Source organism: Pinus tabuliformis, chromosome 6 (assembly GCF_031772625.1).
Source record: "Pinus tabuliformis cultivar Carrire ecotype Pingquan chromosome 6, CPIR1, whole genome shotgun sequence".
In the NCBI taxonomy this organism is placed as follows: Eukaryota; Viridiplantae; Streptophyta; class Pinopsida; order Pinales; family Pinaceae; genus Pinus; species Pinus tabuliformis.
This window is the reverse complement of record NC_142292.1, coordinates 1691256934-1691276165: the sequence shown is the minus strand read 5'-3', so window position 1 is coordinate 1691276165 and position 19232 is coordinate 1691256934.

The following is a 19232-nucleotide window of genomic DNA, read 5'->3' as shown; positions in this document are numbered from 1 at the left end:
ATTATCATGCTGTTTATTATCAAGTGTCACCTTGTGTTGCTATTGACTGCCTGGAGATTAATCAAAATATTGTTCCAAAGGTATTGCCTCTAGTTTTGCAGCCCCAAAGAGCCATCGAATATCAGATTGAGGAAGACGTAGAAGCAGCAGCATTTGATCAAATGATCCAAGTGGATCCCCTACCTCTTTGTTTTCAGCCATCTGAGTTATTCGAAGAAGAAGAAGAGGAGCAGCCTGCGCAGATCAGTCAAGTCCTATTCGAGCCAGATTGTAATAAATTGCAAGCACCTCTGCAAGTTTTGAATGACCTATCTGCTGGCAGGCAGAATGATGAAAGAGATCAGTGATTTTCTCCATTAGCAGGCTGCAAGGCTCAGTATCGAGTTGTTGATGATCTCCCGACTCCAAGGCATGGTAGCGATCCTGAACCTTTGTACAGTTCCTTATTTCAGCCTAGCAATTGTATATATATGTTGCAGGACAATTTTGTACAGTGTTTAAACACAGCAAAGGAGGTCAGTAGCTTCCTGATCTTCTCAAAGATTAACAAAGCCACATCAGATTGCAAGATCTCAGTTTTTCTCACCGGCAAGCACAAGCAGCAAAGCTCACTGATGTCTATTTTGCTTAAATGGCTGCATTGGTTATTTCACTTCACCTAACAACAAAGTAAGTGTTGGTTAGGGTAGGTAGGTAGGTAGGATCAATAAGGCATTCAGCCAAGGGAATTTTGCAGAATACAACAACAATTGAATACAAGGAATTCTGACCTGCTGTTCTTGGCTTTTCACAAGGAAAAGCCATCCCCAAGTGGAGCCACTGTTAGCCTCCTGCTGCAGCAGGTTAATCATCTTTCATGATCGACATTTTTTACATGCCAAATATGTTGTACTATGCATCTTGCAATGCTCCATATTTGCTACAGATGGCCAAAGAAGTGTCCATGAGAGTGTGCTAGTCTAAATGCCACTGTTGTGTTCCAATTTTTGGTAAGCAATTCATTTTTGGTTTGAGGCAGTTTTTCAGTTGGAGGACTTCAAGCGAGGCATGTCTAACTCCCCTTCTTCCTCTTTCCCCAAATCACTCACTAACTTCCCCCAAAGAGGTCAAGATCTGCTTGATACCTCTTAGTTTCATCATTCTCCATATCATTTGCCTTGGTGAAGATCTGCTTCACTCAAGGAAGGTCCATACTACTTCTATGAGTCATTTTCCCTCTTAATAGCCTAAGATTCACATACTTAGCGCTTTCTTACCACTTTTCATGTTAACTACTAACTTTACTATGTAGCTCCCTATCTATTTCCCCTTCCCCTACTAAAACTATGTATACTACTCCCCTATATACTTATCCCCTCCCCCTGGTTGAAAGATAACCATATACATCCTCGGGAATTGCTAAGTTTATCTAAAACTTAGCAAGAGCCCTCAATACCCCCTCTAACCATCTCCCAAATGCATAAGGACTCATTCCTTTGCATAGTTTCCCTTCATATGTATAAAAATCCATATTTGGGCCTTGTTTTACCTTTCCCAAGGCATGAACCCCTTTTTTATAGGCCTAAACCCTCCTCCGATCCGAATCCCCTCCCTCCGACGTGATATCGTTGTCGGAGGTGCTAACAGTGTTGGCCGCATATATATATATATATATATATATATATATATATATATATATACACCATTTCCCTCTCCTCTGATGCAATATCGCTATCGGAGGCCCCCCTTATCATATCTCCCCTTTATCGCATTATACATATCGCGGCCGTCCGATCAAGCCTCAGATCCGACGGCCCTTATTAAGTCGCAACCCCCATTTCGGCGATCGCAACAAAAATGAAGTCACGTCCCATGCTCTCCTCCGACGCGAAACACCGAGTTAATCTCAGTCGCCCATTCAGGCCCAGAGATCAACGGCCCATATTTAATCGCATCACTCCTGTATGGCTCCGACCAGCGGAGCCGAAAAGTAATATAGCACGGCATAAAGGCATTTCGGGTCCGATGGGTTTGGGTGTTTCTATGTGGCAACCCCATGACCCCACCGATAGCGAAATGCCGACTTAATCTCCGCCGTCCATTTGGACCCTCAGATCAACGACCCGTTTTTGATCGCATTGCCCCATATATTGCTCCGACTGGCCGGAGCCGAAATAATAATAAGGCACGACATATATATTTTTCGGGTCCGAAAGGAGCCCTTTGTACAGCGAAATGGGAGTGCTCCGATATTCCAGAGCCGAAATACAATAAAGCAGAGCTTAATGAATATCGGGTCCGAAAGGGGTCGCTACTGTAGGTTCCATATACCGGGCTCGAAAAGCAATAAAATGCAGTTTTGAAGGATTTCGGGTCCGCTTATCATTTTTATTAAAATCCGCCGGTTTGGGTTCGCCGATGGGCCGGACTCGAAATAAAATAAAGAGGGCCTGTAAAAGCATTTCGGGTTCGATGGTTTCGGGGGTCATACGTTTGTCCCGCTGATAAGAGTTTCGTCGATGGGCCGGACCCGATATCAATAAAAAGTGGGCTTATAGAGGATTTCGGGTCCGCGCATTTCGAAGGTTTTATGTGTCCGCCCCCCTGTCTGCCCCGATGCCGATATTGCGATTTAGCGCCAGCCGTTGGATCAGCCCGCGCCGGATCCAACGGCCAGGATTTAATCCAGTGAACAGTTTGCCTCCAGCGCCAATTTTTCAATAAAATTCATGTTTTAAAGGTATTTCCGCCTATTTTGTGAAAAGGGCCATTTTCAAAGGTTTTACATGCGATGCCCATGCCCGCCCAGTGATTTATCAGTTTAAAGACCATTTTGGATTGGCCAAGTGCCGATAGCATCCCAAAGGCCACGGAAGCATTTGCAGCAGTTATTCTTGCATTAAATTGGCAGATAAAGGGGCGATTAGACAGTTAAAGAGTATCAGAGAGAGTAAGTGGCCTGATTTAGTGTCAAAGTGTATCAGAGGAAGCGACAAAGAGTATCAGATCAAAATATCAGCAGCCCGAAGCAGCAGAACATTAAAGAGGCCCCCATCAAAGTCAATGAAGCAGCTCAGAGCCATCAAAGCCCACCAGATCACAGTTATGAGCATTAAAGCTACTCTACAGCAGCAGAACCGCCTAGAGGGGCAATTCAAGAATTTAAAGCCCAGATTTTGCAGAGACAGTGTACAAAGACACATATGAGCAGCGCAGTAAGTCCCAAGGCACAGTTATTGCAGAAGTGCCAGCGCATTGCTCAAAAGACCAATAATTTATTCATTCTTATGGCTGCAGTCCCTGCGCAGCTGGTAGACAGGCATTATTTCATTTATTTGCAATAAATGTTAGGTTAGAAGCATTCATTTCTCCAGATCTGCTATCAGATCTACTGTTGTAGATATTTTTTAGATATTTTCTCTATTTTATACCACCCTCTGGATAGTGTAAAGGGTTGGTTGGTTGTATTTCTCATTCTAGACTTGCGCTATAAGCTTAAGAACTTCTGTAATCAAAGATTGCTGGAATATTTGCATCTGAACTGGCTGGTTGTGCTTTCAATGGCTGAAGAGCTTGATGTGGAATTCATATGCTTGCTCATGGTTCAATAAGTCTTTCCTCCCTCTGTTTATCAGTTTATATGTATCTGTATCATCTGTATATCATAATCTAAGTTGCAGGAAGAAGGAATAGTTCAGAGCTGGCTTTCATGCCCTCTGTGCTCAATTCTTGTAACTTTCCTATGTTTTCCTCTGAATTAGTGATAAATATGCATACTTAATTGATCATGTTTAAGCTATTTCTCATTTCTGAATGCTGTTTAGGAATCCTTCATTGCTCCTATATAGTCTTCATCCACTTTCCCTCTTTGGCTGGATGAGAGATCCTTAATTGCCTCTCATCCCCCAACCTCCATTTCATCCTTGTTCCAGCATTAATCATTGTGCCATGTGTAGCTATCCTGCTCCATATTCCCCTCTTCTGCCAAGGAAAACTCACCCTTCAGTTCACATTCATTGACTCCATGCCCAATGGTCTGAAATTCTCATCCTTCGCATGCCAACTCTGTCTGAAGCATCAACCATCCCACCAAAACTCAAACAGAACCCATGTGCATCATATCTAGCCTAAAATCATCCCTTAAACAAAAGCTAAATCCTAAAGAGAGAGCCCTCTCTGACTGCAGGTAGGCTAGGACCTACAGTCCAAAGATTGGTTTGTGGTTACCTCGGCCGTATCCCTTTGGGAGTCAAAAGCGACAACCTGCGTGATAACATGACCTTCAAAATATCATAAATATCTAGTAACACTTCCCTTTAGGAAAACAATGCGTTAAGGTCCTAGGGACTAACGCCCTTTTCTAAGTCATGAGGAGTGTTATAACTACTTTTGTTTGTTCTGGGTTGTGTTACCCTGGAAAATGAGCCTACAACTTTAGTGTTTTCTTCCAGTCAAAATGTCATTTTACTCTGAGTTGATGAGGAGGTCATTTTGTGTATAATAGATACCAAGACTAAAAAGGTGCATTATAACTTCTATTGAAAGAGGAAGGATAATTCATGCCTTGATGATATGGTTGAAGGTCCCTATGAACACCTTTGTTTGACAAAGAAAAGTTGCTCCATGCCTCCTTCTACTCCTTAATAGACTGCTTTTAGACCTCGAAGAGATGGACACTTGTTAATTGAATGGTTTTCTTCACACACAGAGTATATTTATATAACATTTAATGGGCACTCATTTCTAAAGTGCCTCTTGGTAAGTTTAGGGAAGAATATGACCAATTCCCTTTTTGCCTCCTCTTGCGTTTTCTTAATTTGCAATATGTCCATCTGCAAGGAAAAAGTATGTAGGGTTTCACTTTTAAAATCCTCAAACATATCTCCTATTTCATTCTTAATGACTAAAGTAGAAGATGAACAACTTACAAAACCTTGGTTGGATCTATCTCTCTTTCTTGTAGCTCTAGAGTGCTTTTTGAACACTATTTTAATGTCTTCGTAATTGAGTTGATAAATATCTCCATTGGATAACATATTGAGGGTCTCCATCAACTCTTTTTTGACACACTAGAGAAAAAATAGCTCCATTGAATCCAAATCAAGGGTGTATTTAGCCCTCCTATAGCTCTGCTGAAATATTTCTTCAAAGTCTTCTAGTGATTCATCTAGCCCTTGGGTCATTCTAAAGATTTCCTCCTTTGTATCCCTTGTTTTGCAATAGTCCTTGTACTTGGTGTTTTGAATGCTTGCTGCATCTGGGCCCATGTAGTTATGTTTCCTCCTAAACTCATGAACCAATGCAAGGTTACATCCTTGAGGGTAGAATGAGACAAATTGAGCTTCTTCTCATCAAATGTATAATCATATGTGAAAATTACATAAAATTAAAACATGAAGGTGTTAGGGTCCTCATAAACCATTCCATGGAATTGTGGAAGAGTACAGGGGGTAATATGTTCATTTTAACTTCCCCATTTGTCTCCCTAATAAGAAATCCTTTAGGTTTCCTATTTCCAACCATATTTTTAGTAGGTGATGGAGGTACTTCTTGTCCTATAGGCTCCTAAAAAATATCTGGTTGCTCACCAAAGAGTGCCTCTAGATCCTTTGTAGACAAAGTAGGAGGTCCACAATCACAAAAAGTGAAGGATGATTGTTTATAGACGTGGGGGTTTTAGGTTAAAAAAATTCCTAGGTTATTCTTAGCTCTAACAGGCATGAAATAAATGAATTTTTTTGTTTTTTTGTTTGTTTTATAAATAGAAATGTTGATGCATTTTTTTTTGTGGTTTTTCAAGAAATGAAATGAAAACGAACCAACTTAGAATATAAAAAAATGCCTACCTTGAAACCTCCCGGCAATGGAACCAAAAAGTGATGGCCCTCAGTATTACAACAAGAATGCTAGAACTTCTAAGGGGCTCAACTTTAATTATCAACTTGGGGTTCGTACAAACTTAAGAGGTAGTAGTACTACATGTACAACATTCAATATATTCTACTTTGGCCGATCTAATGTAGTTGAAGAGAAGTAAAAATGCATAGAGACCACTATGCTATAGGGAATTCTTAGAAAATTCAATGAGAAATAAATAGATCTATTCTAATTTGTAGGAAAGGAAGCAACTTAAAGAGATACTATTCTATTATAAGAAATGAAATGACCTAAAGTAAACCCCAAATCTAATTATAGGAATGTAAATGACAAAATGTAATTCTACTCTCTTTTGCAGAAAGTAAATCTATGCTATTGTAAGAAGGGAAATTGTTGAGAATAACAACAAGAAATGCTAAAAATAGCATTCAGAATATTCCAATTTTAATTTTCCCTTGAATTAAAATTGTGAATTAAATTCAAATTTAGTCTCACTAGCTGCTTGAAAAATAATTAATTAATTCATCTTGAGTTAATTAGTTGGAGAAATTCAAGCTAGAAGTCTTTGTGAAGATATGCAACAATTATCCCTTAAATTAAGGAGATTATCCCTTAATTAAGGAGATAAGATTGAGTTATATTTGATTTGTAATTAGTTAGCTCAGTTTACTGAGTTAAGTCTAATTAAATTAGTTCCAAACTGTTTGAGGAACTAATTGTGAGTTATCAGCCAGTTGATGCATGCATGCGCTCAACTAGTGTACTCCAAATAACTGAAGATTCTCTCATCATTAACTCATGCATGTCTATTCTGAGAAAGACCCAGTTGAGCTAAATGTCAAGGACAGGTTACTATCAGTTGCATGTGTTTTCCTATAAAGGAAACTCATCCATGTAGTCAAGGAAAGGTTCTTTGAGGATTGTGTAGTTCTGATAGTGTGTTAGAGAAGTGTGTGAGAGTAGTGTTACACTGGGTGAAGGTGATCATCCCAAAGGTAATTGCACAAAGAAATAGGAGCTTGGAGGGTAGATAGGAAGGCTTGTGATAAGCTTTGATTGCTTGTGAGTATCCAGGAGGATTATATTGAGATTTGGCTAGTTGTGAGAGCTAAGGCTTTGTATAATTTTGATGTATTTCCACCTTGTATGATAATAAAGATAGTGGGGTTTTTAGCTGAGGCTTTCCCCTGAGTATTTTTTGTGTTTCATGTGCATTTATTGTTCTTCTTCTGGTTATATGTGTTCATCTATGATTTAGCTCGATCATTAAGTTTCCACAAGTTTGATGGTAGAAGTAGATTATAGTATTTTGCTTTGGTATATTGCATTATCGAGTTAATCTATAGTCAGATTTTTGACATGGATCTCAAAAGTAGTTTTGTAGAGAATTTGCAAGAAATTCTACATGGTATCGGAGCCAAGTTTATCAAGCAGTGAACAATATACGAAGAAGAGAATTCGAAATAAAAAAAATAAAAAAATTGGGCCGCGAGTTTGCAGAGTAGATCTGAAATTTTTTGTGCAAAATTTTTAGAAAAAAATAGCAGATCTGGATTCCTTGCGAAAAAATACCCAAATTCAAATTGGCTGAATTGGAGTTCGAATGAGGGAGATATCGCAGATGTAAAATCAACTCTTTTTCCAGAAAATTTCATGCACTTGAGGTACAAGATGCATGCAAAGCCTTGAGGAGGAAGGCACAGGTTAGATACTTGGTGGTTGAGAGGGAGAGTAAATTACCTCTCAACATGCAGCACCAGAAGAAGTCTCAGACAATTGTGGAGGAGCCACAATTGGAGAAGTCAGTAGAGGGATCACATGCAGCCATAACTCCAGGTGTGAGGTGGGGCCATGTGAAGTGATAGCCTCAAGAAGGTTTAAATTGGGCAGGGTCCATTGAGAGGTTTTATCTCATGGATCGTACCTTGCTACTGGAGCCCAAAGTAAATAGTAGCGGGAGGAATCAATGGGATTGATGCAGTCAGAGATCAAAGTGACAGAGGCTAGAGTAGTTAGATACCGAAGAGCGTAGAGAAGGATTGACAACATTGCAAAAAGGAAGAGTCAGCCGAAGTGCAAAGTTTTTAGTTAATAGAGGCAATAACAGTCAGAGACTTTGATGACAGATGCATCATACTGATTCAGGTTGGATGTTTTTTTTTTTGTTTCTGGAGTTGCTAGAGCAACAACACTAGAGAGAAGTGCTGCATGCAGAACATTCCAAAGGTTCAAGATCAGCGTTGGGGAAAAGTGATTGCTTATCATTTAATTTGTCAACCTGGGGTTTTCGTAAACTAGTGAAGCAAGCGTGCACTGTATGTGCTAGAAATTGTCTTTCAGTTTAGATCAATCTAACTACAAAATAATGAAACCAATTCATCTAATCTATGAAATCAAATAATGAAAATGAAATTCAACTAACATATGAAATCAAAAACAACTAATGTATGCTTAGTTACTCCAACATTCAATTATGAAGTGTTACCTTCTTGAGATGATGTGCAAGCAACTATTTATACTTTAACTTCTAATGTCCTAGAAAAGCAAGTAAAGTGTGCAGAAAATAACTCAGTAATTGCATGTATCAAATATTCAACCATTCAATCTTGAAATACGATTAAATCAATTTCTTAAAATGATATTTAGGAATATTAGTTAATACAATTAAATTAAGATCTTAAAAGCAAATGTAAAAGCATGAAAAAGTAAAGATCAATGATTGCATAGGTTGAACATTCAATCACCCAATTTGAAGTCACCTTCTTGGCCTGATCCTTTATTCAATTAAACAATGAATTGATGGTTTAATCTAAGAAAGTAAATAACAGAACATGAAAGGAAACTAAATAACTATGAACCCTTGCCTAAAACTTAATCCAATTAGAAAATACATAAATCATCCCTATTGAGATGTTTTTAGAAAAACAAAGATTACACAATCATTCTAAAACTAATACTAAGAAAGCAAATGAACTTTAATCTATAAAAACAATTAAATCTCACAATCATTAGATGGCCATTCCAATGGTTTATGAGGATGACAAGTGAAGAAACTCCATATGCAAGCAAAACTAAATCTTCAAGTCTCTAAGTATAAGCTTCAAATTCTCTATTAAAAACATGAGCATTCTCCACTTTACACATGCCTTCAAAGGAAAAGGCTCTCCTATTTATACAAAAACATAAGGAGCTACCCTATTTAATGAGGATCCACTAAAATATCATATAGTTACAACCAAATAGCTCATAATGAGATACATATCCCCTAGGTGTCTCATAGAGTTCTAATCCAAATAAGAAATGATGAGACACCTCATAGAGTTACAATCCAAATAGGACACATATCCTTCTTTGACCTTTTATCCAAATCTCCTTTGAAGGGAATTCGAATTTGAGCATTGGAGGCCACATAAGGGTGCCTTGGAAGCCTTCAAATAACTCACATATGTCATGAAACTCAAGCCACATATATAGATACATGAAACCATGTTAATTTCCTAGTTTTTAATCATAAATTCACTTTAAACACATAAAATAAATAACTTTGGTAAATAAGGATCCTAACCCATATATTTATGAAAATGGTGGCTAATGAAAGGTTATATGGTTATGGAGATGTGACATGTGAGTGAAATGGTGGCGATAAAGGTGAAAGTGGATGTCATTTTGAAGACATTTTGGAGGCCCAACATGCCCCCCAACTATAGCAATTTCATGTCCTCATGCAAATATTGCATTAATTCCTTTGATTTGCTTGCAACGTCTTTGCTTTTGAATGAGCTTGGCTTATATCATATGTCCTTAAACTTTGCATTTGACAATTTTATTTATTTTTGCAAAGTATTCCTTGTCATACATTGAATTGCAACATGTTTGGTTGGTTCTTGTGTTTCAACCAAATTCTAATTGGTATTGGTTCTTGTGTTTCAATACCTTGTTTCTTTTTGTTGCAACAAGATTCATTGAACATATTTAAGAATGCATCTTTAAAATCAGCCATATAGTGTGCTCTTAATTTAGACATTATTTGCAAATCATATAACTTTTTGAACCATAATGCAATCATAATTGATTAGGACAAGCATGTTAGGATGAAATGAAAATGTATGTTGGTGTATGATATATGAATATGAAATGATGTCCCTTCCCCCCAACTAAAGATATGAAAATGTGAAAGAGGAAGCGAGGAATTTCCGAAAGTTACAATTTTAGTATTTTAAGGAATTGCATGACTAAAAATTAGAAAACCACATACCTTCAGTTACCTTCAATGTGCATGAGTTATAGAAATTGAAGAGTGTGGCTGCTTCTGGATCATGGAATGAAATGTAGAATTCATCTACTTCTTGGTTGCATAAATGGTGGATGAGGTTGTGAAGTGGATTCTTTATTTTTGCTGCTAAATTTGTTGTATCTTTTGCAAAATGCTGAAATGATATAGTCTTCAATCGTTATAAAACCGATGGTACAACTCTAGTCATGTGAATAAATGTGTTGGTGTCAAGCATGAAGAGAGGTCATTGGATTACGGACCATTGATGAATGTCATTAACGAATACGAGGAAAAATCGCCATTAATGTCAACGAGTGCCAAGGTACCTAAGTACAACTTGTGAAGGGCGAATAAATGAGCCGATGTCGAGCCACTTGCAAGTTCCAACGATCAAGGGACATTCATGTATTCCCATGATCGTTAGCAAGAGAGCCTGTCATTAAGGCATACAAGCCTCAAGGTACTAATGAGGACTCTAGCCTTGGACCTAGATAATGTGTCAATGTCGATAGGCCAAGGCTTGTTAGAAGGAAGGCCTTAAGGAATCCTCCATCATCTAACGCGAGCATGAAACAATGATTTTGAAGGACTATGAATGGAAAATTTTGCAGTGCATCAAGGTTTATTTAACAGAAAGGAAAATGACAAGTGAATGGAAAGTAAAAGGACAAATCAGCATGTAAGCATGCTGAATGTCTTTATGAAAATTGGTTATGAGTTAGTGAAAGCAAGGCAGGAAAAAAATGAGCAGTGAAGGAAAATGAGATGAAAATTTTATTGACTGACTAAGTGAAATGCAATGCGATTCCAAAGGAAATGATGTGAAGTTTTTATTGATTGAAGGAGTATGGTTGTAATGGAAAAACTGGCATCTGAAAGGATTGCAACTGCTAGATCTGATATGCATTAGCATGTGCTCATGCATTGATGTTTCATCTCTGTTGCTGCTCTGATCATTTTCTTGTGAAATAAATGTGGTCTTTGAGAGACATTATTTGCTTATGGTCATCTTGTTCTTCCTCCTGAAACCTACAAAAAACTAGTACTTCTTCTCCAATGGAATGTAAGGTTATCAAAATAGAGAGGTGATCAATCTCTTTGTTAATGACATTTATATTAAAAAAATAAGAATCAGTACTATTAAACAAGTTCATGAAAGAAAACCAAAAGAGTTTATACTTGTGTCGAAAGTAGTGCCTCAAGTTACCTATTATTTCTTTTCAACAATTTATTCATTCTTTACTGTTTCAAAACATGATAATAACTTCCTCATTTTTTAAGATCTCGTCGAGATCTTTCCAATGATGCTTGAATCATCGAATTTTGATGTTGTATGAGAAATTTAGACTGTTTTGAAATTTTTATGAAATAATGAATTTGACAAATAAATCATTGAGTTAAATGCATAGATGCAGAATTGTTTTCCAGCTGCAGAATTGTCGATTAGCTATGGAATCACTGTTCAGCTGCAGAATTGTCGATTAGCTGCAGAATCGCTGTTCAGCTGCAGAATGTGCACAGTTTCTGTAGCTAAAATCCCGAACAAACAACCCAAGTCAGTGAATAATCAAAAATGAATTTAAAGAGCAAGAAACAATGTTCTGGTTTACTAGAGCCAAAATCCAGTGATAATTGAAATGCCTCTTGTCAAAAAAATTAGCAATTTCTTAATTTTTTTTTAATTTTTTTTTTCAAAGAGAAAAAAAATATGAAACAGACCTTTAGTTTGAGGAAGTTTTGATCATTAAAACTAAATACAATTCACTCAATTTAAACATTCATCTTTGTCAACACTTTCATGTAACTTCAAACCCAGATTCCATATTCCAACTCAGTCCTCTTTCAGTAAACTGGATAAATTTCTTTACTTGTTCAAGATTCCAAGCAGTGCATCTTTGGAAGGCATAACTTCAGTAAATATATATATAGTGCAAATGCTGAACAAGTGTTTTAGTACTAAGAAAGAACCGGTGGAGTGGGACAAGCAAGAAAGAGTGAATGTAAAGCCATCGAAAAAGATTTTCTAAGGCTCAAGAGAGAGGAGGAAATGCGTGCACGTTTTGAACACCTGTGCAGTGTTCAAATAGTTCACTATGTATTAATTAGAAACCATTTTCTGTCACGCAGTCAGTGAAATAGGGTCCTAAAGAATCTCCAATTTCTATCAAACGGTTGCAAAATTGAGGAAACCAGTTATGGGTTCTAATTCACCCTGTTCTCGAAAAAACCCATGTCTCGGTTTTCCTAAATTCATTTTCATTTGGCTGGAAATTGCGTTTAAAAATCAACATTTTTTACTTGTTACGCATTTCTAGCAAATGCTCAGATAACTGCTGTGGTTGAATTTTTTTTATTTTGCAAGTTTGTTGTTGGTTTCCATCAAGAATAGTTTGTCCAGGACCTATCCTCGCCTCCCTGGTGTACTATTTCTTTTTCTCTCTTCGTGTGGTCAGTGTTTTTATGGACCTTCTCCTCAGCAGATGCCTTGGCTTTATCCACTTTCTCCTTGGTACTTGCTACCATGTTGCTCATCTTCTCCTTGGTTGTAGTGGTGGTATTCGATGTTGGGAGGTGAAGATCTTGCAGATCCTCAGTTGATTGCCAAATTCAGTAAACGAGAGTCATAGAGCCATATACAAAATTGTTATATTTTCAACGATTTGACTCCTTTCAAGAAACAACAATGGTTCATTGAATTCGCCTCACACGATCCATTAGTTGAACCACAATCTAGAAAATTATAACAAGAGCATCGTTATTGTTTTATGCAAAGATCGGGATCGGATTTGAAAACAAATATGTGGTGCAAATAAATATTGAATTGCAAGCAGAAGTTGAACTACATAAATCCAGATGATTACACTGACATGCAGAGTATATCAGTCAACCAAGCCTGAGATCTCGACGATATATGTTTTATTCGTAGGTTAAATGTCGAAGCCCAACCGTGGAAGCTTCGACCAAATGCTTCGGTTCCGTTTCTCAACCTCCGTTTTTTCAAAGCCACACATAATGTTTGCATCAATTTGTTGTCTTGACAGTTGGTTTTATCATATGTGCTTTATTAATTTTGTTTGTTTTGTTTTTATTTGTGTTTTTATATTTCTTTGTCTATCTTTTTTTTTAAATGAAATTATACATGTTATATTTCCAAAAAAAAAAAAAAAATACATATATATTTCATTAAACAAAACAAAATATAGAAAATGCATTTGGATTTTTTTTTTTGTTTGTTTTTGTTTTTTTAAATCAAATTGAATTAAATCAAATCATGAAAACAGAAATTAGCTGCAGAATTTTCATTCTTGGAGCTAAATAATTTTTATGATATACTAACAAAACAATTTCTTTTTCTAATCTTCCAGGTCACACGAATTACAGAAGGAGAGCATACTATTGAGATTTATTTTGTTAGCATAGTCAAGATTTTATCAATCGATTCGTCTGTAAATTTTGCAAAAATAAAATGAAAAGGCTTGATCTCATACCTTAAATTATCATTTGTGATCTTCACTTGCGCTCCTTGTTCTCAACAATTTGTTTTATTGCAAATTTTTTCCTACAAAGGGTTAGTGGATGTGTGGTTCTTACTGCACCACAAAACATCAAATTTATCGTAAAAACTATAAAAATTTATTTTTATTTTTCCTACCTATCTAAAAACTATTTTTTATTTTTTATTTTTTAAATATATTCATGCTTCCAATGAAGCCATTTACGGATTATAATTTTTGAAATGCTCATATCCCAACTTGAAAAATGTACCTGATTGTTTGTAAGGATATGCAAAATTGACTTGAACTTTCGATTTTCCACAAGGATCTTTTGAAGAATTGATGAATATTGTGGCTTAACCGCTTCTTGATACCATTCCTCAATGTAGTCTTTGGGCTGCATTCTAGATCCTTTGTCCATAAATGGTTAGTATCGAATTTTTATATTTTTATAAAAATGATATGCAGCTAAATGATTTATGCATCTACATGCTTTAATCATGCATCTAGAAAAAAAGAGTAAAAATGAACTCTAGGCTGAATGCTAGTTTCTATGCACACTTCCTTGGCAATGGCGCCAAAATGTGGGGGCAAAGTGATTGCCTATCATTTAATTTTTCAACCTGGGGGGTTTGTAAACTTGTGAAGCATGCGTGCACTGTATGTGCTAGAAATTGTTTTTCAATTTAGATCAATCTAACTACAAAATAATGAAAACCAATTCATCTAATCTATGAAATCAAATAATGAAAATTAAATTCAACTAACCTATGAAATAAAAAACAACTAATGTATGCTTAGTTACTCCAGCATTCAATTATGAAGTGTTACCTTCTTGAGATGATGTGCAAGCAACTATTTATACTTTAACTTCTAATGTCTTAGAAAAGCAAGTGAAGTGTGCAGAAAATAACTCAGTAATTGCATGTATCAAACATTCAACCATTCAATCTTGAAATACGATTAAATCAATTTCTTAAAATGATCTTTAGGAATATCAGTTAATGCAATTAAATTAAGATCTTAAAAGCAAATGTAAAAGCATGAAAAGGTAAAGCTCAATGATTGCATAGGTTGAACATTCAATCACCCAATTTGAAGTCACCTTTTTGGCCTGATCCTTTATTCAATTATACAATGAATTGATGGTTTAATCTAAGAAAGTAAATAACAGAACATGAAAGGAAACTAAATAACTATGAACCCTTTCCTCAAACTTAATCCAATTAGAAAATACATAAATCTTCCCTATTGAGATGTTTTTAGAAAAACAAAGATTACACAGTCATTCTAAAACTAATACTAAGAAAGCAAATGAACTTTAATCTATAAAAGCAATTAAATCTTACAATCATTAGATGGCCATTCCAATGGTGTATGAGGATGGCAAGTGAAGAAGCTCCATATGCAAGCAAAACTAAATCTTCAAATCTCCAACTATGAGCTCCAAATTCTCTATTAAAAACATGAGCATTTCTCAAACTTTACACATGCCTTCAAAGGAAAAGGCTCTCCTATTTATACAAAAACATAAGAAGCTACCCTATTTAATGAGGATCCACTAAAATCTCATATAGTTACAACCAAATAGCTCATAATGAGACCCATATCCCCTAGGTGTCTCATAGATTTCTAATCCAAATAAGAAATGATGAGACACCTCATAGAGTTACAATCCAAATAGGACCCATATCCTTCTTTGACCTTTTATCCAAATCTCCTTTGAAGGGAATTCGAATTTGAGCATTGGAGGCCACATAAGGGTGCCTTAGAAGCTTCCAAATAACCCACACATGTCATGAAACTCAAGCCACATATATAGATACATGAAACCATGTTAATTTCCTAGTTTTTAATCATAAATTCACTTTAAACACATAAAATAAATAACTTTGGTAAATAAGGATCCTAACCCATATATTTATGAAAATGATGGCTAATGAAAGGTTATATGGTTATGGAGATGTGACATGTGAGTGAAATGGTGGCGATGAAGGTGAAAGTGGAAGTCATTTTGAAGACATTTTGGAGGCCCAACAATCGGGATTGAGTTGAATTCCTTTCTTGTTGAGAAGGAGTGTTGAAAATAGCAATAAGAAATGCTAAAAATAGGAATGCTAAAAATAGCATTCACAATATTCTAATTTTAATTTGTCCTTGAATTAAATTGTGAATTAAATTCGAATTTAGTCACACCAGTTGCTGGAAAAATAAATAATTAATTAATCTTGAGTTAATTAGTTGGAAAAATTCAAGCTAGAAGTCTTTGTGAAGTCATGTAATAGTTATCCCTTAAATTAAGGAGATTATCCCTTAATTAAGGAGATAAGATTGAGTTATATTTGAGTTGTAATTAGTTAGTTTAGTTTACTGAGTTAAGTCCAGTTAAATTAGTTCCAAAATGTTTGAGGAACTAATTGTGAGTTATCAGTTAGTTGATGCATGCATGCACTCAATTAGTGTACTCTAAATGACAGAAGATTCTCTCATCATTAACTCATGCATGTCTGTTTTGAGAAAGACCTAGTTGAGCTAAATGTCAAGGACATGTTACTATTATTTGCATATGAAACTCATCCATGCAGTCAAGGAAAGGTTCCTTGAGGATTGCGTAGTTATGACAATGTGTTAGAGAAGTGTGTGAGAGCAATGTTACACTGGGTGAAGGTGATCATACCAGAGGTAACCGCGCAAGGAAATAGGAGCTTGGAGAGTAGAGAGGAGGTCTTGTGATAAGCTTTGATTGCCTGTGAGCATCTAGGAGGATTGTACTGAGAGCTGGCTAGTTGTGAGAGCTAAGGCTTTGTATAATTATAATGTATTTCCACCTTGTATGATAATACAAATAGTGGGGTTTTTAGCTGAGGCTTTCCCCTGAGTATTTTTTGTGTTTCATGTGTGTTATATACATTTTTGGGCACTTCAACCCCAATCATACATGTCCATAAACCAAGGGCTCCTAAGTCCCTAAAAGTGTTGCTTCACACCCTAAAGGAACAAGGTCAGCTGATTACATCATCTCCCAAAAGTTCTCCACAGAAAACTGCTCAGAATTGGTCAAAGCTGGACCATACAGGCTACCCAGTGTAGAGGGTACGATGCATCTCACCTACCCAGTGTAAAGGGTACGATGCATACTGGAAATCCCTTTTGTAGGGTGCGATGGGCGAGCGTAGACAAATGGCAGAGACAGTTTGCAAGGTGGATTGTCATGGAATCTTCCAGAAACTTCTCCTGTGACACTTTCCTCTCTGAATTCGCCTAGGGATGAGTAACAGATCATCAATCTCCAAGTGGAATCAAGAACTATCAGATAGAGGACACTAATCAAAATCCCAGAAGCTGACTCACCCCCCTGCAATCATCTATATATGGATCCCTCATCACAGAGATCCAGAGGCTGGAATTTTGTATCTTGTAAGGAAGTGCTATTGGTTTCTTGGTGGAATATCATAGTGTTGGGTGATCTAAGATTTTAATGAGGTGAAGAAGGGCTTTCATGCTAGGAGGATGACGCTAGGTCAGAACAATTGGTTGTAATCCTCTTTGCTATTCTTGATATTAATAAAGCTATTCAAGTTTTCCTCCACATTCTTGTATGTTTGATGATATATGCATTTGTGTGGTCAATGTATATATGGTCCTATATTGTTTATGATTGTAGATCTCTGTTCTTCAATAGTATTATGCTGCTTTGATTCCACAGGTGCTCTTTGAAGCTGGGTAGACGAAGGAAAGTGGCAAGGATCTGTCAGAAGGGAGAGGAACCAAGCAAGGATCCAAGTGCAAGATTGAGGTTGGTGTCCTTTGTTCCCCTCTTATCTACTTCTCATAAAGGAAAGCGAAAGTAGTTTTAGTTTGTTTGTTTCTAATATAGCTACCAGTCTTAGTGGGACTAGTAGCTCTGAGTGGACACTAGATTTCCCGATAACAAAATGGCGACTCCGCTGGGGAGCGAATAGATTGTTTTCTTGTCTATAATTGTTTGTTTTATAAACTTACAAATGGAGCCTAAAGTTAAGCTAGCTAGCCTTCGAACTGCATTTTCTATGCAAGTGCAAAGTAGATCAATGTTGCTTCAGTCTATCTCCGGGTTTTGTTTATAAATTGAACAATCGATTTGCAAACCTTATAATTGCCCTAGTGGTGGCTCTAGTAACCTCATTAGATCAGCCCCTGTGATTTCTATTTACTGACTATCATTATCTCGGCCTAAATCCCTGAACGAAGCTGCAAACTATGACCCGGAACCAAGTTGAAGTCTTGTCCCTGGACCATTGCACTTTCTGCTCTTAGGAATCTAGATGCATCGCACCTCACGTGTGTAGTAGGTGCGCTGCATCGCACTTTCCCTGTGTTGCAGATGTGCTGATCAGACAAGACCTCTTCTGCTCTCAGATTTTGGTTTCTGTGTTCAATCTCTTCAGCTTTATTTAGGAGTTTTTCTGTCTATGATCAGTATACCACTATGGAAAATCCTTCCTTTGCATGATTCTGCCTCCATAGTACAAAGAATTGTGAATGTTTTTATGTATTGTGCGCCATTTACAGTTCTCTTTTACAAAAAGTAGCATAATCAAACTGTCGTCTTTTGATTTGAAAGTGTCATAAGTGACGTTTTCAGTCAAAGAAAAGAATTCTATTGTTCTTGATGGTCAATTATACAGTTACTCTTGTATTTGATTTGAATTAGTAGTTTTTCAAGTGTCGAAAGCAGTTTTCAATTCAAAATATCAAAGTGTCGTCATTATCTTCCTTTTGTTTTTGAAGAGAAATTTGTTAGTACTGTCACTTTGAAAAGATAATTCAGATTTGTACTTAGCATTCTTCTTGTCATTCACACATTAAGAAAGCTGAAAACAAATACAGGCATGTGCATTTGCATTTAGACTGCTTTTGGTTTGAGTTAGGACAGTGCATCTAGTGTGTGCTCTCTGCTCTATGTTGAAAGAATATCATCTCTCTTTCTTTAGTAGCTAGGATTTTCATTGCAAAAATAAGATTAAACGATTGTTTATCATCTTAGATTGAATTTTAGGAATTGTATATCTACATCACGCAGTGAACCTGAAAGGAAAATTTCTTAAGAAATATCAACTGCAAATAAATTTAATGAACATAAAAATGCTTTGGAACCTAACACACAACATCTAGAAGTCTAGGCTAGAGACATATTCTGGCATCGTAAAGCCTGGTAATTATCGCTTTCACTGTTGGTTGGGTGATTCCTCCTCTTTGAGATGACAAGTGCTAGTACGGATTTGTGCTCCCACGTACCATCGAATATATATTGGGAGACCACAATTGGCTATATCCTTTATCCATAGGAAGCCGTGTCTGCCGCCCTATCGATCGCAATGCATTGAACACAGCATTCGGGAAGATTGACTGCCGTATCGTAAAAAGTATTCTGCAGTTTTGCGATTGGTTTGGTAATCCCTATGTCTAGATTTCCAGAGTAGTCTCTTTCGTTCCTTTTTAGACTCCTTAAAGGAAAAGGTCCATCTGAGCACTTTTCACTTCAGGCTCATTAAAAATCGTGTTGGGTGTGGAGCCTGATTATCTTCTATAGTACCGGCATATTGGACCCCAGTTCAAAATGGGGTGGC